This window comes from Siphateles boraxobius, unplaced genomic scaffold, assembly GCF_051911475.1.
Source record: "Siphateles boraxobius isolate OS27281-9 unplaced genomic scaffold, OSU_SipBor_1 12, whole genome shotgun sequence".
Lineage (NCBI taxonomy): Eukaryota > Metazoa > Chordata > Actinopteri > Cypriniformes > Leuciscidae > Siphateles > Siphateles boraxobius.
The window spans coordinates 8,303,805-8,329,237 of record NW_027508722.1 but is presented as its reverse complement, the minus strand read 5'-3'; positions in this window follow the sequence as shown (position 1 = coordinate 8,329,237).

The window sequence follows — 25,433 nt, the reverse complement described above, 5'->3', positions numbered from 1 at the left end:
ACAAGATTTTATTAACTAGACTAACCACTTAAACTACTCTAACATACACATACATATATGCATACAGTTTACCAAGGGAAAGAGAGCTGAAGCAGAATATAGGAAAGCAAGAAGTTATAGCATTGTTTGAAATTCAGCAGATCAACAGCCTTGAGCAAACCATCAGTTTAGTTGTAACACGCCCTTCTTTGGATACTTAATGTATCTGAGACTAAGTTTGATACTTGCATGTCTCGCCCATTTGAATTAAACTGTCCTGATGCAATTTGTTGAGGTTCCTGTTGATCTTTGCTGACGTGGTCTGGATGAGAGAGAACCAGTTGAAGTCAGAGGATCTTTGGTGAATGGAAAGACAAGGCCGCAGCCTGGAACAAGCTTGGGGGTCCTTCGAAAACTTCTAGTTTAGCATCATCTTCACATCAGGACTTCTCAGGAAGGACCAAGAGAAAGAGCTAAGAGAAGCTAAGAGCTGATCTTGATCAGTGATTTTTAAAGCATGAAGATGTCACACCCTCTGGAGGTGTGTGAGCCAATAAGAAGTTGTCCTTTTGGAAGGAGATTTGACGACCCTTTGTGTTCGAGCAAGGCGTTTGAATCTGTAATGTCATTGTGTGTTTAAGAAAAAGAATCTTCAAGATTCGTATAATACCCATGCGTCACACAATTAGCAAAATGTAATGAAAATTAACAAATGGGGAACGAAGATTGGAGTTTATAGAGACTGCCACACATATCATTTTGCTTAACCATAGCAAGAGTTTACAAGAAAACATAGGCCACACAACATAAAAGGAAAATCATGAGATGAGAAAATTAGATACATGTTTATACATTTCTCAAGTGGTTATATATATATATAGAATATATGGGATTGACATGGTTTATTTCTCCTTCTCAGTAAGAATTCAGTTAGTCACAGCCCTCTGCACATTCCTTTTTTGAGGTCGTAAAGTCTTATCAGTGTAACAGGACACTGAGTTCTGCCAGTGGTGTTAGCTTCATTGTGATATTAGTTTCGGGGGAAACATAGACCTTTGTTGGGAGAGTGAGTTTGCCGGACTATTCATTAAATATAATGAATAATTTGTGTGTGTGTGATTGGTCCAGACGCTACACTATCCATCACAGCCTCTTTTCGTTTCACATCAGATAAAATATGTGGTCTATTCTGACTAAGGTCCATAGTGGCTAAACAATTCGACAAAGAACAACTGAAAGAGCAGAAGTGTGCTGTTGTTTTTGAGTCTTCTAACCTGTAGTACATTTGTACTATAATTTGGGGTCTCTCGCACTGGTAATGAGCGTGCTATTAAGTCTGAAGGAAGAGTACCTTTACTTCAGCTTCACACTGGTCCAAACCTCTCCATACTTTCAGTGTTTTGATAAACATCCATCTCAGCCGAAGCTCTTAATCTGTTCTCTGCCAACCCGATCTCACGGCAATTCGTACATATTTTACGAGTTGCCCAATTCATATGAATTTATACGAACCCCTAACCCCGCCCCTAAACCTACCCATCACTGGGGTTTAGACAAATCAAAAGGTGAGTGAGGTCGTACGAATTCGTAAGAAATAGCCACCTTTTACTAACTTGTACGAATCCGTGCTAATTGGTTGTGAGATAACGTTGTCTCTGCTGTGCATTAATTTTATATGCTGTGTGTGCTTGTGGCGAGGGGGGCGTGGTTCAGCAAAGTCTGGGGTGCGAAACCCGGGATGGAAGAAGAGGCCGCCGCCAGACAGTCCCCGTCCCCACTTGCGGACATCATCCACGCGCTCGCGGGACTCCACCAGCAACAACACCAGGCACTGCTGGCCATGGAGGAGCAACAGGAGCGCCGGTTTGAGACACTCCTCCGGGCCCAGCAGGAGGACCGCGAGCAGTTCTGGAGCTGGATGGACCGGAGGTTCGGGCCACACCATCATCGCCAGCTTCAGCCTCGGCCCTGCCCATGCACCTGCTCAAAATGGGCGTACAAGATGATCCCGAGGCTTTCTTCGAATTGTTCGAGACCGGAGAAGCCCAGATCGCCGCACAACAGCTACCAGTCCAGAACCTCCTGGTCTATGAAGACCTCAAACGCGCCATCTTGCAGCGGGTCGGCTAGACCCCGGAGCAGAGCAGACAGTGGTTCCGGTCACTGGAGCTCGGGGAATCTGGCCGACCCTTCGCCTTTGCGCAGCAGCTCCGGGACGCGTGCCGCAAGTGGTTGATGGCCGACGGACGCGACGTCGAGGAAATTATAGATCAGGTGGTACTGGAGCAGTTCGTGACGCGGCTCCCCCGGAAGACCGCGCAGTGGGTCCAGTGCCACCGCCCGACGCCGCTGAACCAGGCCATCCAGTTGGCGGAGGACCAGATGGTGGCGTGCCCAGGGGTCGGCGAACCCCTACCAGCTCTCTCTCTGTCTTCTCGCCCTGTCCCTGTACCCAGGTCCCGTGGAGGATTCCTACCAGGGCCGGCGCCCAGCTGGAGGACCGGACCTACGGCTGAGTCTGTTCCCGCACCCAGAGCGCCGCCCAGGGGAGCAGCCTCCGCCACTGCACCTCCCACACCCACGCTCTCCCAACGCCAATCGCTTGACCCACTTCCCGCCATTGGGGCGGCGGGAAGGACTGGGCCGGCCTGTTGAAGTTGCGGGGACCCTGGACATTTTATCGACCGGTGCCCCGTGATGGAGGTGGGGACACTGGTCAGGGTCCCTGACACACCACAGGCTGCCCCCGATCAAGCTGGGTTGTACCAAATACCAGTGAGTATTAAGGGGGGTACCTATCAGGCTTTGGTGGATTCAGGTTGTAACCAAACCGCCATCCATCAAAATCTGATACAACCAGAGGCATTGGATAAGAGCCGCACGGTTAGGGTTCGGTGTGTGCACGGGGAGGTGATGGATTACCTTTTAATGCCAGTCATTATCCAATTTCGGGGCCAAAAACATAGTGTGGAGGTGGCCGTTAGCCAACACCTCCGGCACCCGTTAATTTTGGGGACCAATTGGCCGGGGTTTAAAACACTATTGGGACATTTGTGTGTGGGTGCTTCCGGGACAAAAAGGAAGCAGGAGAGGGGAGCGGTCGCTCAGGTTGGAGAGGCTGTGCCGGGATCCTCTGTACCTGTCCCAGAGGTTCGGAACGCGGTTGAAAGAAGGATTCTTTCAGAGCGTGATGACTTTCCTCTGGAACAGTCCCGAGATGAGACGCTTAAAAATGCGTTTGACCAGGTCCGTACAATCGACGGGCAGCCCCTCCAACCCGACCGACCGCCCTCATATCCTTATTTTGCTATCATAAAAGATAAGTTGTATCGGGTGACCCTGGACACCCAGTAAAAGCAAGATACAACTCAGTTATTAGTTCCAAAGAGCCGTCGGGAAATGCTTTTCCAGGCGGCTCACTGTAATCCGATGGCTGGGCATTTAGGGCAGGCAGCTACACTAAATCGTTTAATGACCCGATTTTTCTGGCCGGGCATTCACGAGAACGTGCGCAAGTGGTGCGCGTCTTGTCGCGAATGTCAGTTGGTGAATCCACCGGCCAACCCCAAAGCACCTTTGTGCCCTCTTCCCTTAATGGAGGTCCCCTTCGAGAGAATTGGAATGGACCTCATCGGGCCAAGAGACTATGTACAGCACCATTGAAAAGGAAGCTTTAGCCATCAAGTGGGCCGTTCTCACCCTCCGCTACTACCTCCTGGGTCGAGATTTCACCCTCTGTTCGGACCACACTCCCCTGCAGTGGCTCCACCGCATGAAGGATACCAACGCGCGGATCACCCGTTGGTATCTGGCCTTACAGCCTTTTAAGTTCAAGGTGATCCACAGACTGGGTGCAGAGATGGTTGTGGCTGACTTCCTCTCCAGGAGATTCCCCGGCCTGAGTCGAGCGGTGGGGGTATGTGGCGAGGGGGGCGTGGTTCAGCGAGGTCTGGGGTGCGAGAGCAATGACGGAGCCGAGCGGTGAGTAAGTAGGTCAAGTGCAAAATGACGAACACCTGTCTCTGATTGCAGTAATTGGCGTGGGGAGACCGCATAAAAGCCAGCTGGTGCAAGAGAGCGGAGAGAGAAGGACTGGGAACTCGTGCTCGACACGCTGAAACGCTGAAAGTGGGAAGAGTGTTATTTTAAAATATTGGAAAGAGTGATATTTTTATATAGTGGAAAGAGTGTTCTCTGAACCTGAACGAGGTTTATGTTAGAGCGCGCACAGCGCATTTCTTTTGTTTCTTGGACCAAATAAAACTGTATGAGTCCCAGTCACGCCGCCACCTGTCGTCTTCCATCACACTAACACTGAACCTTCACTACAGTTCTCTTCAGCTCTCACTGTACGCAGGCCTTTTATGTGATGGATGTAATCAAGACTCAGGACAAGAGGCCCTGAAATCATTTTCTCGGGGCCAGAGAATGCTGGTGGCAGACGGTTGCAAGGGGCCCTACCGTCTGCTCTTTGATTAAAAAAAAGAGCTCCTCAGTAGAGCAGTGAAGCAGCAGGGGTCTGTACTGTCCCTCTGTGGTCACCCGTTGCTGATTAGCCACATATCAGGCACAATGAGAGGGATCAGAGACAGAGAGTGTGGGAGGGAATGAGCGAATGACGGTGTTGCATTCGCATTGCATCAGCTCCCAGTAACAAGATCGGGAGCTGTCAGTTTTAGATGGGCTAATGGCTTTTGTGAACTGTCAGAGCGGATGGTAATACCTTTTTGCCTCTGACATTCTCCAGACTTGTACGGCTGTCACATTACCACGTTAACACTCCCCTTTTCAAGCGCTGGCTGCCTTATCGACACTTTTAAATTTCTCCTGCCATCTCTCCAGAGCCACTCAAAGGCCAGGGTCAGTAAATAATGTTAATTAATGGAGAGGAGGAAGAGAACTGTGAGCACCTCTATCCTAACACATCCATTTATGGCAGAGGGCAAAAGAGAAATGTCAGCATATAACATATATTAAATGAACCAGCATGTCATGATTGGACAAATTAACAGCAGTTACGTCCAAACACTTGTTTGTTTGGTCGGTCACTTTCTCCTCTGAAGCTGCTGAACTAAACGCGTAGCTTGAGAAAGCCATAGATTCTTTTTGTGTTTTACTAAAAAAAGACTATTTATCTGCATGGCAAGGAACATGTTGACGTAATTGATGATATGTGGGCGTTTGGAACTCTGTTTTGTTGTTGTAGTTGTAACTCTACCACACTCTATTTCTTCATATTGCACTAGTATTGGGCTCTGAGCATTAGCAATTACAGCCCCCAAGAGTAAAGACTGCATTATAATGGCATTTCAACAGCTTTTTAGAGTCTTTGCTGTCACACAAGCTAGTTTAGGAAGATGTAGGAAGAAGTTTTCAGTTTCACTCAATAGTAAAACCATAAGTTTGAATCACTGTGTTTTGTGGAATGAAAGTAGAATACAATTCAGTAGACTCTGGTTTCCATGTCTCATAAAGCTTCTGTCTTGCCACAGAGCTCATAACAATTTGATACATAGGGGTTCAACGGGGCTAAAGGCACACCGGGGTAAAAGGCAACTTTGATTTTATTTTCAGCTTTTCAAGATGCACGTGGAAATTTAGCTGATACTTGAAGCGATCGTGGACCGCAGTGCTAATTTGATTATTTACTAATTTGATTCTCTACTAATTTGATCTAATATTTTATGTTTTTTTAAATGTTGTAGAGCAACATGAGAATGGCTAAAATTATTGTATATATTTTGAAACAAAGGTCGATTTCAGTTTTGTTCAAGGTAATTAAAGCAACAGTTTTTCAATAAGGGAAGAATATGTAAAAGTATGGTATTTGGGGTAAAAGGCGCCCCTGCTGTTGTGGCCTAAGATACAATAATTAACATGATAATAAATAGCTGGCTGACTTTTCCATTTGTTAACATGACACGTTAGATTTAGATATTAAATATCATAGATTAAGTTAGGTCTTGGCAGGTGGTAGGGGTAGACGGTACATGGGAATCCCTATATGTGAATTGCTTTAACAAAACAAACACAAAAACACTTTTAAACTACAGTAGTTATTGTTTAAACACGCCCTTACACACTACAGGAATAAGCCCAGTGCAGTGTTCAAACAAAACAAAACTGTGCATCTTTTAAAAAGTAAAAGTATAAAAAGAAAAATGAAAATATAAAAAAAAGTACAATAAGTGTGTCCAAGATGCAGTGGACTACAAGTATAAAACAGCGGACAATACTCAAGTTCTTTTTATAATTAAAAACGTATAATTACAGTCCACAACTGACCCATGATCACCCATCTTTTTTAGGCGATGGTTGTTATGCTTTGCAGCAAATCATTTCACAAATGTATCTAAATCTAGTGCTTTTGCGCGCTGTTTCTCAATACTGAGAAGAGCAAGATTTCTCAGACGGTCATCTGCCATACCTTGTCCAGCACACCTGTTTGGAAATTTCTAGTAATCCTGTAGACCTTGATTAGCTGGTTCATGGTTAGAGTTGCACTAGCTATTTGTAAAGTTCACACTAAGAGCTTAGTAACTAACTTAGTCTAACTTAGTACTCAATTCAGTTGCACCTAGTTCTTGTGGCAGAACGTATCTAGTAGTCATAAGCCTTGGTCACAAGCCGCCTTCAAATTTGTAAACAGAACAGTTAAGTTGCTGTGTCAGGTAAGATAATTTATTTTAAATGCTCACCAAGGCTGCATTTATTTGATCAAAATACAGTAAATATATTCATATTGTGAAGTATTATTGCGAATTAAAATAATATACTGTATATTAAAGATATACTGTATACACTTTATTTCGATGGTCCACTTAAGGCTAATAATACATTTAAAATTAAAAATCACTTTTGGTAAATGTATTGTTTAGTGTACTGTTTTGAGAAGCTTGTAGACATAGTGGCGGGTTGTTTTTACATGTACAGTTTTTGGATCATCAAAGTTAGGGGGGCAGCTGGTCGGGGTGGGATCCCCCTGTAGATCCGCCCATGAGTTGGGTGTCCACCTTAGAGACAATTACCATATTTATAATGAAACCATCATATTTAAAAATGCGATAGTAATCATATCATACAACAAAATATATTTATTGTTACTGCTGTAAAGTTATATTAAATGATCATGGGATCTCATTCAATGCTTTCAGAATATTTACGCTTTTAAATAATTTTGTTTCTGTATTTTTAAAAAAATAAACATTTTAATGACAGTATAATTATTGAGCAAAAATGTATCAATTTATCAAAATAAACAGAAAATAGAATAAACTTTCCTAAAGTGACTGTTTTGAACAAGTATTAACTTAGACATTATTCAAAACATATACTTTACCTAAAGTATTTGTATAAATAACTGTTTTTAAATTTAAAAAAGTGCCTTTTGCCAAATGCTGGTGAGCCTTTTACCCTTTGTGCGAGGTAAGAGGCCCACTTTGCCACTCATACATTTATAAGATTTTTAAACAAAACAAACTTTTATGATTTATTTTCACACAAAAGCTGTTGCTCCATCAATGTTCAATAAAAACAACTGTTTCTGCAATCATACACAATGGGAGAAGTGAAAAGCAAATTTTTCTTAAGTTGTGCCTTTAGCCCCGTTGTACCCTAAGCATCTAAGAAGCTAAGCCTTTGAGATGGCAAAGGATATAGATTTTGAAGTCTTCATATATTGAACATGGAGGCACTAGTGCAAAAAGTTTATGATATACGCTGAGCATCCAGGATGAAACTGTCCAAAGAGAATACCTGAATGCCTAATTTTTGTACATGAAGTGGATTGTATCTGTGTTGTTTTGGCTTTCCAGTGAGATTTATGCTTTGAGAAGCATGCTTTAATTGATCTCTGGCTGGATGGAACAGTTTCTTTTTTCAGAATGGAGTCTGATGTCCATCACAGACTCTACTGAAGAACATTTTTCTTGATTCTTCTTTCATTGACATGAAAGAACAGGTGTCCTGTCAATCAGAGCGGAAAATATGCATATTTCTTTTGTGTTTTTTTTTATCTCTCAGTGTAAGCTTCCCTAGGACATGATCTTGTCTGAGATCATATGGAGCCTGTAATGAGTGTACTGGTATGGCTGCCCACTGAACCAAACAGACAGACTCTCTGAACTATACGGCAGATATACCCACTCTTCATGCTCACACTTGCTTCTGAAGACGTCTCTCCTGCCTCTGCCTACCCAGAGATCAATGGCACGTGTTCTCTATTGTGCGTACGGCCCACTTCTCTCTGGATGTCGACAGCCAGGTTCACTGGGACTCTGATATTTCATATTGACTGATTGGTCTGTCACTGTGAACTTTGCTCCCATGTTACTGATATGATTGGCAGGTTCAATTAGAATTTGACGTATTGATTTAATGTCTCACTGTTTTTTGAACATGCCTTGTGGGACAGGATATTTGTCCCGGTGCAGGTTTTGACCGCCAACGGGATCTCAAGAGCCTTGGCTCATTAAAGGCCACAGGGATGATTCTGCTTTTATGTCGATTGTGTTGAGATTTACATTTTTAGAGCATTTCTAGAGTTCATCAGTCTATTTGCAATCTATTTTTTTCACAGCAAACTACAATGCTCCCCACACAGCATGCAATCGTTGATAGCTAATTATAATCCTAATTGGATCTGACACAAAAACAATACCCTTTCGATCTTCTCACTTAGTGAAATGTGCCTTGTCCTATGAAAATTAACCCTCAGTGTAGTTCAAATGTATGCTGGATTTTACTGAACCTCCTTCAGTAAAACTGACACAGAACGCAGTTTTACCTTGTTCATTAATGTAAAATGTAACTAATTTGCACAGGTGTGTTTCTATCAAATATTTAGCAAAACTTCAAGTGTGTCTCATCCAGTCAGAAGATAGGGTTTTGGGTCCCACTTCATACCTGTTAGGGTGCTTGTTTAGGGTGCCTGTAGTTCGGTTCATTTGGTCCGGACTAAGGGCGAAAAATTATACTTTGTATCATTTTCAGGCGTTTTGGTTCCTTTTCACACCACACTGATTGCTCTGGTCCGAATCAGTCGATGAGTTGATGAAACGAACCAAAATGCAGTCACGTGACAACATCCACATCACTCGTTGGCCAGATGTGTCTTGAACATATTTCCACAACTGCACTAAAATTGGTCAGAATTAACGTGCAGGAAAATTCCAACAGAACTCCCGGAAGTAAACAAAGAGGAAAATCCGGCAGACATGTGGAGAATTCGCTCACAATGCATGTTCAAGATCAGCATAATCTTTATCCTTTCGCAAATCCCCCCATAAACAACAAAGTCTAGACGCGATATAAATAAGAAATTCACTGTGCAGTGCGGACAACTTCAGTGTTTATGATGAGATTTTAGTGAGAGTGCAGAACGCGGTAAGTCAGTCATGGCTTAAAGGGAGCGCTATTGACAATCTAAATAATAATTTTGTTTGACTACGGCAGCTGGTTTAGTCCAAAAATGCGCAGTTCTTTGGCAGTTTGGTCTGTTCGAGGTCGGATCACGTTCTCACCACAAACGAACCGCTCCAGAGTTCACTTGAAAGCGTACCGAGACCATCTCTTTGAGGAGGTCTCGGTACGCTTGTTTGGTCCGCTTTTGGTGCGCACCCGAGTGCGATTGCTGCTTTCACACCTGCCCAAATGAACCGCTCCAAGGGGAAAAACGAACTCTAGTGCGATTCAACCAAACTAAACGAGGCAGGTGTGAAAGCACCCTTAGGCTGCAACCCCACTTTTGAAAAATCCCCAGAAATGGCATACCCAAACTAAAACAGATACAGTTAATGAACCCTTTGCAATAAAAGCACATGTATGGTCTCATTTGAAATCTGACACTTGGCAGTTTATTGTAAATTTAGAATTAATTTTTGTCATAATGAAAAAAAAGTTAGCTTCAAATTTTTGTAAAGTTATTAGAATTATCTTCATAAAAATAGTATTGAAGTAGGCATTGTATCAATCTAGAAATACACTGCTGCTAAAGCCACATATCTGATCATGTTATATTTAAAATCTGAAGATGATAAATCTAAAACTCTGAATTTAATTACATTTTTTTTTTAAATCATGTAATATGACTTTATTTTGATTAGGTTCTAAAATGCAAACTGATGTTTATTGTCATCTTCTAAGGATACATTCAGTCTATTGTCTCTATTGTTTTGTGGTGCAAACGAGCACCATTCAGTCTCAATCCCTAATTTCTTTTTCAATGTTCTCACTTCACATTTGAAACTATATCAAATGTCCTTCTTGAAAAAATAAATATTTTATTAAGCATTCCTATTTAAAATTTTTCATAAAAATAACAGCTAGGTGGCAGGTGCATCTGAGGGCTATGTAGCATGTTAGCTTAGCACACTATCAATACATGTTTTTGCATGTATGGAAATAACGCCCTACTGTTTACAAAGCGACCGTGCGAAGGAGGATAGTTCAAATTGAATTGGTCGCTTTGTAAACAGTAGGGCGGTACTTCCGCCGGCGACATCGAGTGTGACGCGTTGCTGATCAGCTCAATCCAAACAATTGTAGTTAAAAAGTAGATATATATATATATATATATATATATATATATACATATATATTTTTTTATTATTACCTATCGTTTTGCTAGATAAGACTCTCTTCATCAGCTGCGATCGTGGACAGTCCGTTGAAGCATTTCAAAGACCTTTGAAACTGCATTGATTTGGACTTCAAAACAGTGGTTTCCTTTTAAGTCCATTATTCAAAGAAAATTCCAAAAAACTATTTCCACAAAAAACTTAATTTCTCTTCCACTGAGGAAAGAAAGACATGGATATCTTGGATGGCATTGGGGGTGGGTAAATTATTAGGAGATTTTCATTTTGAGGTGAACTAATCCTTTAACTACAATGTACTAACATTTAAATTAATAATTTGATACAATAAACTTATTGTGTACATGCATGTTTTTACATTGTATTTATATTTTAAAAAATACCTGCATGTAATTACAGCTGTAATTAATTTCTGTAAATACATCTATAATTACACTGTTGACCATCCCTGACCTTTTAACCCACCCTTAAACCATACCCATACCACCAGACCTGTCCCTACTGTAATCCGTATCCCACCTCAATAAAAGAAAAACTGTTTTGCAAAACAATAAGAACACAATAAGTAGGCTACACTTACACCACTTATTTTTTAAAGTACATATTAGTTAATGACACCTAATATAAAGGGTGACCAGGTTTTGTTATATTAGTCATATAATTTTTTTTTTTTGTAATATTAGTTTGACTGTTTTTAGTCTTTAGGTCTGAACTCATGTGAATCATAATGTGAAACCCTGATGTCAGATCGATTCATTCCTTTGTTATGAATAAACTGGTCATTTGCTTTGTGTCCATCTTGTCTCAAATACAAATTTAAACTAATAAATGAGATGAAGCAACTTTCATTTAAAAAATACACTAAGTATACTGTTCAAAAGTTTGGGCTCAATAAGATTAAAAACAATATATATAGTTATTCAGCAGAGTTTAAACTGATAAAATGTTGCAGTAAAATCATGTATATTACAAATTATTTCTATTTTAAACAAATGTTGTTCTTTTGAACTTTCTATTCATCAAAGAATCCTGAAAAATAAACTGCATCACAATTTCCACAAATATGGAAATTGAAGCAGCACAACTTTTTTCAACATTGTTAATAATAAAAAATGTTTCTTGAGCAGCAAATCAGCATGTTAGAATGATCTCTAAAAGACCATGTGACCCTGAAGACTGGAGTATGATGCTGAAAATGCCATCACAGGAACAACATATTTTAAAGTATAATCACATTGAAAACATTTACATTTTAATAATATTTCATAATATAGCTGTGTTTACTGTATTTTTGTTCAAATAAATGCAGCGTTGGTGAACATAAAAGACTTTTGAACATTGTAACATTAAAAATATTAGCCAAAACCTTTGAATGCTAGTGTATTTGTTTTACAGGATTATCCCAAAATAGTCAACACTGCATTATTTTATATATAAACAATCTTTTGGATGCAATAACTTTATGATGTGCTACAGTTACTCACTGTGTGCCGCACAACCCCAACTTCTGTACAGAATTAATACAAATGTATGTGATTAGCCTGGTGTAGCTCCAACACACATGATGTGTGATGGCATCATGTGGGCAGACTTTAGTTTATTATTTCCTAAACCTTTACCCTGTCATATTTGTAATCCAATTTTTTTTCCAAATTTCTGTCCAATAAAAACTGAAATCAAAATGGGCAATCCTTGTTTTTTTTAATGGAATATTGCAATATTTATTATAAATTATTTATCTACATAATTTTTTTAAAATTCATGTGCCTTACAATCTTTAATCAAAATTGCTTCCCCTCCCTCTTGAGCGAGAACCTATCGCTCACATGAGATCGACCAATAACAAACCACAACCATCCAATCAATTCCCTATAGACAAAGTACTGCCACCTACATTTTCTTCTTGTTCCAGAAGCCATTTCACTCATATATATGTCACAATAGGGAAGAAAAGACTATCACAACTTCAATTTCATGATGACTTAGAAGTGTAGGGGCATTCACATCCGATGTCTGACAGATGGTGATGTGGCTAGGGTTGAATGTCCTGTGTTTTGGTCCAGGCAGCACCTCTGCAAATGCTTCACAAATTCTGCTCTGCTTCTCATAAGCACACACACTCACTGACTTACTGAAGAAAACCCTGTTACCATAGTGATCCTACTGTATGAGGGACGTGGTAAATACAGGCACCTGTGTCTAATTGATAATGCTAATATTTATACGGCAAAGCCTCTTACTATGGAGGCTTCATTCCATTTGTGTGTGACAGTCTTCGTCTGATCCATTCGCTTGTTCATGAGCTATAACACTCACAACGACAGATGGCCATCGATCTGTTAGTTAACCAGCAAATTAATCTTCTGTTTTATATACAACGGCTTCATCATATCTGATATAACTACTGTTTACTGTGTGGCAGAAAGTGTATACTTTACCTGGAAGCACCAAATGCACTTGATACAGATCTGAATGTCAACACAGAGACAATCACACATACACAAACACACCCAGGCCTGTCGTCGAGCTGTGCACCTGCTGTTTTGATTGAAACACTCTTACTGAGGCGTGCGTTACACTATCTTCTGTCACTGGTTAACGAGTAGCATGAACCCGGTCTACTGTGAATGAGGGCTAGTTAAAATGTAATGCGAGTACAAACAGGGTCGTGCCAGATATAAATGAGGCAGCAATCACAGATTGAGTACTTTGAGGAAATGTGTGGTTTTCATGGCCAGGCGTTGGTAATCTCTAGGGTTTTAGGTCAGCATCCCTCAGGGCATCAATGCAACCATCTGCCCTTGGAACAAAGAAAGCCTTGTTCTGAACTTCAATCCACTGTCATAAGCAGCACATGTAGGTCTCTCCTTGAGTTTGCGTTCACTTTCGATAGAAAGCCTACTTTCCGATGTTGAAGCAGGAGTAACATTTTCTCTAACAAAACATCTAAAAAATGTCTAAACCCCCCCCCCCCCCCCCCGTCATTTGTCATCAAAATGTCATTTGTCATCAATTCTTATTTTATGGAATTTAACAGTATCTATTATTAATGATTTATCAGTGCACATCATCATCATTATTTTTTTTTTAAATTCATGTGCCTTGTAATCTTTAATCAAAATAACTTCCACTCCCTCTTGTAGAAACTTCTCTTCTCTTCTCTTATGACGTGTTTACAGGCACAAGGGCAGGACAACCTGTCAATCACTTGAGATCGACCAATAGCAAACCACAAACATTCAACCATCCAATCAATTGAACAAAATCAAGTCCTGCCCTACATTTGTTCTCGTTTGAGAAGCCTTGTCACTCGGATATACGTAACAATAGGGAAGAAATAACTATCACAACTTCTGTTTCATGCAGACTTTAACACCAGTCTGGATCAAATTAAATAGTCACATTTACAACGCTGCTTAGTCATCAAGGCCCACTTCAGCACTATATCTCATTAAAGCAGTTCTGCAGTACTGCAAAACATATGGTAATTGAAAAGAAAGTTTGTTTGCCCCCAGAACATTGTTTGATTGTTTTAAAGAAGACCACTACAATATTAGCACAGTACAATAGAGAACAGTACAATATAATATTAAATACAATACGACCACAAGAAACCACGTTCAAAACTAATTGATTATGACACCTGGAATTAAGTTCAATTGGTATTGTTCAATCGGATCACAAGTAGAAGAGGGAGACACACCCATTTACACCTGGTGTTTTAATCCATCTCTTCTGTCCACTTTTAACTACTTCAGTCCTGACTTCTTTGAGGGGAGGGTCTATGGGCAGAGTAAATGTATCTGCTTTTTTTTAGATCTTTCTCATGGATGAAATAAAGTCACACAATTTACATATGAATGCATACGTTTTTTGTCTTCAAACCAAACTTGGGTCTACAGGCCACAAAGTTTAAATCCTGTCTAGCTAACGCACTTCCCATAATGTTTATGCATTAGGTCAGTCGGCGGAGAGCAGGCAGTCTTTTGTGCCTGTTCAAATGCCTTCTAACACTTTGAGTGTCTACACTATGCATGCAATCTGGTCGAATACATTTTCGACTGAAGAGGTAGTCGAAAATGCATTTGACCAGATTGCAGATTTTTTTGTATATCGAGTTAACTCGCATAATAAGATAACTTTGGCCATGGCCGCTGACGTTAGCATTACTTATTTGCGATCATCTCTGTGCTCTCTGAACCGAGTCTGACCAAAATTTCTTAGTTATAACAAGACGGTTTATTCATAATATTATTATAAAAATGCGAGAACGAAAGTATGTGCGCTTGAGACTGGAGCAACCTTAAATATATGCTTTTTTAACGCAAATTTGAACCATAGAAAACGTTAAAAAAGTGACAGTTCATCTCAGATTTTGATGCTGATTTGAAATATGTTATTTAAATTTGAGTGTGCAAGGCTGCAAGGCGTTTTTGAGATTTGAAGTTTGTTTGCATTTACTGCTGCACACAATAGAAACAGGAAAACTCATGATCACAGCGCGCTTGCATTAACTCCGCCCGCTCTGGTTCTGATGGCTGGGGTCGTGTTTTTTCATCTTATTTCCTGGCTCACACTTTTGTCATCCTAATTTTAGTTAAGTTGCAAGTTACAAAACACATACACAGTTCTGACTGACTCTGATCACGGCCCGGTCAAGTGTTCTCCAATCGACTCGGGTATTACACACAATGTTAAACAGACCCGAGACCCGAAGTAATAGATTGGGACCTGACCTGACCGCACGGGTACCCGGGTCGGGTCCTGGGTCCTCTGTGAAGACCTGTAGTGTAGATGTTCATGTGGTTGAATGTGTTGGAAAAGCTACAAAAGACCGCATACTGACCTAATGCATAAACATTATGGGAAGCGTGCTAGCCAGACAGGATTTAAATTTTGTTGACTGGAGACCCAAGCTTGGTTTGAAATTGAAAAACATATAATTCCTGATTTCTAACATGCACTCACACCATTCAGAGGGGTCTTGCGGCTATCAGAGCGAAACAAAAGCTGATGCTCTCCGTAGGTTTTTCCGTCGTCTCCGGGCGTGTTAATACGTAAATGTTAAATCTAAAAAAATCTAAAAGATTTAGATCTAAAAAAAAAAAACATACGTCTCCCCTGCCATAGATCCTTCCCTCATAGAAATCCGGACAGAAATGTTTGAAAGTGGACAAAAGAGACAGATTGTAAACAGGAATGTGTCTCCCTCATCTACTTGTGATCCGATAGACCAAAACGCATCTTCATACCAGGCGTAAAAAGGGCATGAAAGTGGTCAAAAGTGGACAAGCTCAAAACTTTTTAGACCTCATTTGCACCTGTATGTGTAATCCACTTGTAATCTTATCGACCAGAATGCATCTTAATACCAAGTGTAATCTGGGCCTAAGAGAAGTTTAATCTTTTGTACTTGAACTAATAAATATATGAAGCAAACACAGTGAATGGTTTAAATCATACTTATTTGACCGCTATCAGTTTGTAGCAATAAATGAAGAGATGTCTTATCGATCACAAGTTCCGTAAGAAGTACCACAAGGCTCAGTACTAGGACAGTTGCTGTTCACTCTGTACATGCTACCCTTGGGAGATATCATTAGGAAGCATGGGATTAGTTTTCATTGTTATGCCGATGATACTCAGCTCTATATCTCTTCGCGTCCTGACAAAATTTGCTAATTCAAGAAATTAACGGAATGCATAGCTGATATAAAAATTTGGATGACTAGTAATTTCCTATTACTTAATTTTGAAAAAACAGAGTTTCTAATGATTGGACCAAAAACCTCTGCACGTACTGACCTAGAATACTGTCAAACAATTGATGGCTGCTCTCTCAAGTCTTCTTCATTGGTTAGGAACCTGGGTGTGCTCTTTGACAGCAATCTTTCATTTGAAAGCCACGTTTCTAGCATCTGTATAACCACATTCGTCCATCTTAAAAATATATCTAAATTACGACATACACTCCTCTAAAGGATTATTAGGAACACCTGTTCAATTTCATTAATGCAATTATCTAATCAACCAATCAGATGGCAGTTGCTTCAATGCATTTAGGGGGTTGGTCCTGGTCAAGACAATCTCCTGAACTCCAAACTGAATGTCAGAATGGGAAAGAAAGGTGATTTAAGCAATTTTGAGCGTGGCATGGTTGTTGGTGCCAGACGGGCCGGTCTGAGTATTTCACAATCTGCTCAGTTACTGGGATTTTCACGCACAACCATTTCTGGGGTTTACAAAGAATGGTGTGAAAAGGGAAAAACATCCAGTATACGGCAGTCCTGTGGGCGAAAATGCCTTGTTGATGCTAGAGGTCAGAGGAGAATGCTGATAGAAGAGCAACTTTGACTGAAATAACCACTCGTTACAACCAAGGTATGCAGCAAAGCATTTGTGAAGCAACAACACACACAACCTTGAGGCGGATGGGCTACAACAGCAGAAGACACCACCGGGTACCACTCATCTCCACTACAAATAGGAAAAAGAGGCTACAATTTGCAAGAGCTCACCAAAATTGGACAGTTGAAGACTGGAAATTGTTGCCTGGTCTGATGAGTCTCGATTTCTGTTGAGACATTCAGATGGTAGAGTTAGAATTTGGTGTAAACAGAATGAGAACATGGATCCATCATGCCTTGTTACCACTGTGCAGGCTGCTGGTGCTGGTGTAATGGTGTGGGGGATGTTTTCTTTGCACACTTAAGGCCCCTTAGTGCCAATTGGGCATTGTTTAAATGCCACAGGAGCATACCTGAGCATTGTTTCTGACCTTGTCCATCCCTTTATGGCCACCATGTACCCATCCTCTGATGGCTACTTCCAGCAGGATAATGCATAATGTCACAAAGCTCGAATCATTTCAAATTGGTTTCTTGAACATGACAATGAGTTCACTGTACTAAAATGGCCCCCACAGTCACCAGATCTCAACCCAATAGAGCATCTTTGGGATGTGGTGGAACGGGAGCTTCGTGCCCTGGATGTGCATCCCACAAATCTCCATCAACTGCAAGATGCTATCCTATCAATATGGGCCAACATTTCTAAAGAATGCTTTCAGCACCTTGTTGAATCAATGCCACGTAGAATTAAGGCAGTTCTGAAGGCGAAAGGGGGTCAAACACAGTATTAGTATGGTGTTCCTAATAATCCTTTAGGTGAGTGTATGCTTTCAATGACAAATGCGGAACAGTTAGTTCATGTGTTCATGACTACAAAGGTTAGATTATTGTAATGCTATTATGGGTGGTTACCCTACAGGTATAATAAACAAACTACAGCTGGTCCAAAACGCAGCAGCTAGAGTTCTTTCCAGAACCAGGAAGTATGACCATATTAGCCCGGTTCTGTCAACACTGCATTGGCTCCCTATTAAACATTTTATAAATTTTAAAAACTTGCTATTTTACTTACAAAACATTAAATGGTTTAGCTCCCCAATACTTGAGCGAGCTCTTAATGCATTATAGTCCTTTATGTCCATTGCAATCTCAAAATTCTGTCCAGTTGATAATACCTAGAATATCAAAATCGATTGCTGGCGGTAGATCCTTTTCCTATCTAGCACCAAAACTCTGGAACAGTCTTCCTAGCGTTGTTCGGGAAGCAGATACACTCTATCAGTTTAAATGTAGACTAAAAACATAGCTCTTTAACCTGGCATAGACATAGCACATTATCAATTTCTATAATTCAAATCATGTAAAATGATTTTTAGCCTGGATAAATTAGGTCAGCCAGAACCCGGAACACTTCCCATAACACCTGATATACTTGTTACATCATAATAAGAATGGCATCTACCATCTACCATATTAGTCTCTGTTTATCCTGTCTCTGTACTCAGCCAGATCCGGGCCGTATCGAGATCAGATGAATGACCTGTGCCTAGACACGACCACAACGAATCCCTGAAATGTCAGCAGAGACCATATCAAAGAGACTATCCCTTGCGAATACATCCCTTGTTTTTTTTTCACAACAAACGTTATTCCTCTGTACAAATGAAAACGTAATCAAATTGATTCCCATCCACACGCATCCGCGGAAACGACTAAAAACGGTGTATTTTGCATGCCAGAAAAGTTATTGGCAATGTCACTTTGTAAAGAAAGACTATGCGCCCGTGCACGTACACATTCAAATGTGCATGCCTATAGACTAAACACGTAATACGCATGTGCATGCCATCCCTGTTTTCACAGATTCAAGTTTTTGAAGTTTACACAGAGATGATAATGGTATTGCTTTCAAAACCATTTTCAAAATCTTGCACTTTGAAACCTACTTCAAAGTTTGTGTTATTAGGCCACCAAAACACTGTTGTCGTCTAAATGAACAGCTAGAATGCATTAAAAGTGTTCTTTTTTTGGTTGAAAATGGTGTAGCTTAAAACAGCCCCTGAGTTAATAACTAATGATTTTTACAACTGAAATTAATCAATTAAAAAACTTACTAGACAATTACTTTCGTCTAGAGCTTCTGTACAGCCAAAACAATCTTTGTTGCATACATTTTCTATTATCACTGTAAAGCTGCTTTGAAACAGTCTGTATTGTAAAAGCGCTATATAAATGAAGGTGACTTTACTCGATATTACATTCTGACAATATTATAAATCTAATTTATGGTCTGGAGAAAACCACCTCCTTATTGATGAACTTTACTCCAGAGAGTCAGAGAGTTGACATGAGAGTAAGATAAATTCTGAATCTCTGAAGTAGATGTCATTGTTTCAATCCCCCATTAAAGATATCATTAGGGCATAATTAGCTCGTTTTAGAGCTCGTTCACCTCATTAATCGACTCTCTCATTCACCGTAAACCATCTATTAGGTCTTCTCAACTCCGTAATCAAGAGCTTCGAATAGTGGATTTAATACTCCATCTATGCAATTACTCAATCAAACGGCACGGCAGTTATACAGACTCTATATGACCTCACTGCGTCCATCCTGCCAGTGCGAACGGCTCATCTGTCCCAGCGAGTAATTACACTCAAGGCTCTAAGAATTTTCTTTTTGGAACACAATCTTACAGCTAATTACCTCTAATGCAACTAATCATTAAATGATCAAAGGCTGTTTAAGGGTGTGTTTGTTGATCGAGCATGTTGGTTAATTAGAATAAAGCTAAAAGACCAGCAGAATCTCTCATTTAGAAAGTGTTTATTGAGTGCTACTTGTTTATGTAGGATACTGAGATTCTGCTGCATGTTTTATTCAGGTTCATGTACAGGCATCAAATAATCAGAGAGATTTTGTACAGCACTTCGCTATTATGTTTTGAAAGGTACATTTTCTCTGTCAGTTATGGCTCATTTCCACCGAGCAGTACAGTACAGTACGGTACGCAATTATTTCCATTTCGATAGTCAGAAGTTGTGAATTGTACCAAAATCAAACATGCTGAGAAGCAAGAACAAGATCTGCTGTATGTCCTCCATTGTTGTTTACTGTGTCACTTTCTTATTCTTCGCGTGAGAATGACTTTGATCGCTACACCATGCCTATCCAGTACGGGCACTGTTGGCAGTGGATACCCAAGCCGGATCAGGGTTTACCGTTCCGAATCGTACTGTACTGTCCTGTACTGTACCTTACTTTACCGCTCGGTGTAAACGAGTCATTAGTCTAAATCAGAATCTTTCAGCTACATGCTTCATTTTATAGTTTTCTAAATTAACTGAGATGCATTGAAGTCCTCTTGGCATGTTCCTTGGACGTTCTAATGATGTGCATTCAGGTGATTTTTTTTTAAATTGGTAATGAAATATTATTTTTTTCTGGTGATATTTCTCACTGTTTTATAATAAATGCCCTACCCTACAGAATATATTACTCTACTGTAGTGTCAGTTTTCTCCTTACTCCTTATGATCAAGATCTCAAAGATTCTCCTCAAATGATTCTTTAATTTACATGCTCCAACTGGGAAAGACTCACAGAAATGTTCACATATGAATACTAGCTTACTACTTGCAATTAATGCATGTTATTAAACATTCTAAACAGTAATTAAGCGAGGGGTGTCCAGATATCTTGGAAAAAAAACATGTTTAGTTTCCATTTTTAACCCAGTGATGAGCCAGAAAAGTGATATTAAAATGCAGAAAACCTTACCAGTGTCTGTCTAATAGCTCCACATCTCGATGGAGGTGTCTCTGAATGTGATCCTGTGTTTGTTCACAAACTCCCCAGTGAATGTCCAAGTCTGAAGGCCATTGACCATGCAGACGCTTCTCTGTGATCACTGTATAAGTCCTTTGCTTCGAGTGAATGGTTGTCAAATGAAAGCTTGACCTTTTGTGATTTTCTCAGGGCAAAGGGAAACTATAGGACAGGAATATCAGCTCAAATTATTCCATCTTGACATTTCAGGCCAGTAGTCAGCTTAGCATTCTGGACCCGGACAGGAGGCACAATGTCACCTTTTTTATTTACTTTGGGAATTCTCCAATTAAATGTGACTTTAAGGCCATGTATGGCCCATGAGTTTGCTCTGTGTCAGTGAAACTAACGTCTCCATCTCTTATCGATGACATTTTCAATAATGCTGATGTTGACCCCGAGAGTAACCTTTTTTCCACTCAATTTAGGATTCAATTTACCTCCCTCCCTCTTTCTTCCTTCCTCGCTCTTGGAATCCTCTTGGCTGGCGAGCCATTTGTTTTGACATGATCAATATAACCTAAAATCTAAAGCTATATATCCACTGGATATCAGGTCTTCTCAAAGACAGGAAGATGGATGCATTTCATGCAGTCTATTTCTATTGTGTAGCTCCCACTAAATGGATTTCTTTAGTTGTTGGTTTTGTTGTGATTCAGTGAGAAAGTCCTTCAAAATATTCTCTTTATCCAAATCCTTTGCTTCAGCAGATTCTTGCTCTAAGAAATTCTCTCAGCCTCTTTTTCTCTTTTCCTCCCATGGTGAATAGCACAGGAATCTCTATTCTCCAATTACCATCAATCACATCCAGATGAGAGAGAATATTCCTTTCAAAAACCCACTGAACACTGGAGGAATCTGGATGTTCATTTCCTTTTGGAAAATGTAGTTAAGATGTTTGAAATCAGGTTTAACTGAAGCTAAGACACCCTCTGGTCACCGTGTGACGGTTTGGTTTGTTTATCAAGCCAAACCCAACTGAAGCTCTGTTTGTTGAAGTGAAGTTGCTGGTTGGTTTGACAAATGACGTGGTCTCCCTGTGTCCTGCACATGATTTAGCTGTTGACCTTAAACCAGAATCAGGTTAATTCAGAAAACTCACTGACTGTATGACCTCATGACCACAAATGATGGGAAACAAACCATAGGTACCATTAGCTTATTTATGTCAGGTCTTACATTCAGGTTCAAGATGAGAAAATCAAAACTGAAAAACAATATGTAAAAAAAAAAAATTAAAAAAAAAAATTAAAAAAAAACTCATGATAACTGTTATTTCACACTGTTCTGCTATGTGTTCTGGGTAACACTTTCGTTAATGAATAACTACACAAGAACCATAGTAGCAGAATATTAACAATCTAGTAACTATTATTAACTAACAAGAAACTCTGATTAACGAACTAGTGAGTAATAGCGCACAGATGAAAGTGGTAGTTCACTATTAACTAATCAATAACTTCTATTTTTTAATGCTTCCCACAGAACTACTGAAAAAGTTTATTAACAATCTAGTAACTACTATTAACTAAAAAGAAACTCTGATTAACAAATTAGGAAGTAATAGTGCACAGATGAAAGGGGTACTTCAATAACTACTATATTCTTTTATGCTTCCCAGAGAACTACTGAAAATTTTCATAATTCATACAAAACTAATCAATAACTAATGCAGGATTAAATGACTAGCACTACGTTAACATTTGAACTGATACTGTAAACGAATACACAAGGTTGTTTACATTATCAATATGTAATAGCACAGCAGACTGTTAATAATTGGCCTATGCTGTATATTTATCAACTGAATAATTTTAAAGAAATGGATTTTTAAATACAGTAGTCTGGACCTTACTGGTCCTGTGGCCAATTTTCTGGCATTCCTCTGGACTGGCATTGAATCACTAGAGTCACGGTGACGACTGGAACATATTGAGTCATCAGCCATCCAAGTACCATATACAGTGAATTTATTATTTAACTTACCTCACAAAAAAATTTGTTTTTATGTATGTCTCCTAGCATATATATATATATATATATATATATATATATATATATATATATATATATACATATATGTGTGTGTGAGTGAGAAGATTCTACACTTTTCATTAGTAACTGTAAGAATCATGGGAACAAACTAGTAATGACTCAACTGTTACTACATAGTTCTGTGGGAATTACTAATTATTCGGATCCGTATTCTAAAGTGAAGATCATGGGAACTAACTAATAATGACTCAAGTGTTACTATACTTCTAAAGAAATTTTCTAAAAGTATACTAAAGTTCACCAAAAATCTCAAACGCTTGAAATGACTTTTGTGTTTGGTTGCACAAATCATGACTAGATCATGTAGTAACACTTGAGTCATTACTAGTTAGTTCCCATGATCTTCACTTTAGAATACGGATCCGAATAATTAGTAATTCCCATAGAACTATGAAGTACCACTTTCATCTGTGCACTATTACTTCCTAATTTGTTAATCAGAGTTTATTTTTAGTTAATAGTAGTTACTAGATTGTTAATAAACTTTTTCAGTAGTTCTCTGGGAAGCATTAAAAAAATAGTAGTAATTGATTAGTTAATAGTGAACTACCACTTTCATCTGTGCGCTATTACTTACTAGTTCGTTAATCAGAGTTTCTTGTTAGTTAATAATAGTTACTAGATTGTTAATATTGTGTTACTCGTTGGTTCTTGTGTAGTTATTCATTAACGAAGGAACCGTATTCTAAAGTGTTACCGTGTTCTGTTCTGTTATTCCATCTGCAACTTAAATGCACTGTAACATAAATTATATTATATTTTTACACACACAGTATACACTGGTGTATTGCTATTTGCACTTCTGGTTAGAAGCTTGTGTAATCATTGGCTATGTACTGTGACAATAAAGTTGAATCTAAAAAGATGAATACCACAAAGCTAAACAAGTATCAACAAGTACTGAATAACGATGTTCAGTTTTAAGATTAATTTTGCAATAAAGGCTGACTTGCCAGTTTTATCTTTGGTCTTATTAGAGAGAGAGAGAGAGAGAGCATATGGAGTAATATGAGATAAATAAAACTAGCATAGCAGATAGAACGTTCAATTATAGAGTTTACAGTTGTTACACACTAACCTAAGAGTGAGACCACAGTGACTAATCACCATCAAGTGTATTTATAAAACCGCTTTATATGGACTGGCTGTTAAAAAATCAGGCCCATTGATTCATTTTGAAGTTTTTCAATATATTCTTGTGTCTTTTCTCACATCGGGAGGCAAACCAGATCAGTCCTGGCATTTTGTCGTAACAATCAAAAAAAGCCATCAGTTTGCCCTCCTCCTCCTGTGCAGTTCTTGTTAGCCAGACAGTGTGTGAGGTTGTTAATTTCCATAACCTTCATGGTGCAGGCACCAGTGGGAAAATAGCAGCAGTCGGCATAATTATAAAAGTCTTTCTAACTAGACAGTGGCCTGAACTGCACACACACAGACAGTGGCGTATCGCTGTGTTTAATGAGCTCCGATCAAGGGTCTCGCTGTTGGAGGAGCTTATATAATTGCTTTACAGTGGCTCCAGAGCTGGATTTATCTTGGTTGTTTGTGACAGGACTAGTCAGGAGAATTAGTGCAGAGATGAACGCCAGGCAATCTGAAGGGGGAAAGAGGCAGAATACTGTAATGTCTTTTTAACTCTGTCTTTGTTCTCAGGCGTATCATATGCCCACTCTCATCCAGTCTCCCTTTATTTCTCTCTCGTTCTCTCTCAGGCAGCAGTTATTCCCGCTCGACACATTACTTACACACTCCCCTCCGCTAATGAAGCCCACCACACATACAGCCATTTGCATGTGCTTAAAACAGTTTAATTATTTCAAGTCGATTTGCATACTGCATATATAGCACATTGTTATATGGCTATAAAAAAGCTGGCTTCACAGATGACGGCAGGAGCAAAGCTGCGATGACGGTGTGCAGTTGTGATATTGGCAGTGACTGCTGTATTTGATTTTGCTGAATAGATTATCTGGGCTTTTATGAAGTGAATGTGTGTTTTGGTGATTAATGAATATATTGTTTTTAAAGCAAAGAGCAGCAGACCACATTGTTTCTTTTTTGTATCAAACAGCATGTGTTTGACTAAAGAGTCACATTAAAGGGTAAGCTCATGTATCAATATAAATTCAGTCATTATTTACCCCTCAAGTTGTTCCAAACATGTATGCTGTCATGGTTTTGTTTCGTTTTGTTTTGTTTGTTTTTTGTGGTATACAAAAGGAGAAATTTGGATGAATATTTTTGCATCATGCTCCAAAAAAACTTTTTTTATTCTAATTGCAAACAAATAAGTGAATCAAATGGCAGTCTTCAAAGATTATTTTATTTTATTTGTGCAATATGGTGTTTTTTCTTTGTTTGATTTGGACCATTTTCAGGAGCTAGGACACCATCAACTGTCCTATATTTAATGGAAAATAGTTTTAGAAAAATACAATAAAGGCAAAATGTCTGTTTTGGGCTGAACTGTTCCATTAAGAATGATCTCTAGAGAGCAGGTGAAATAAGCCAGTGCAGAGTTTAGCTGTTCTTCTTGGTGTCTCAGTGGACCGCTGACTGCTCCCCTTCGCCTCTGTTTAATGCTGTAGATTGACAGTTTTCTCATTTACAAACACCTGTTTTTTACT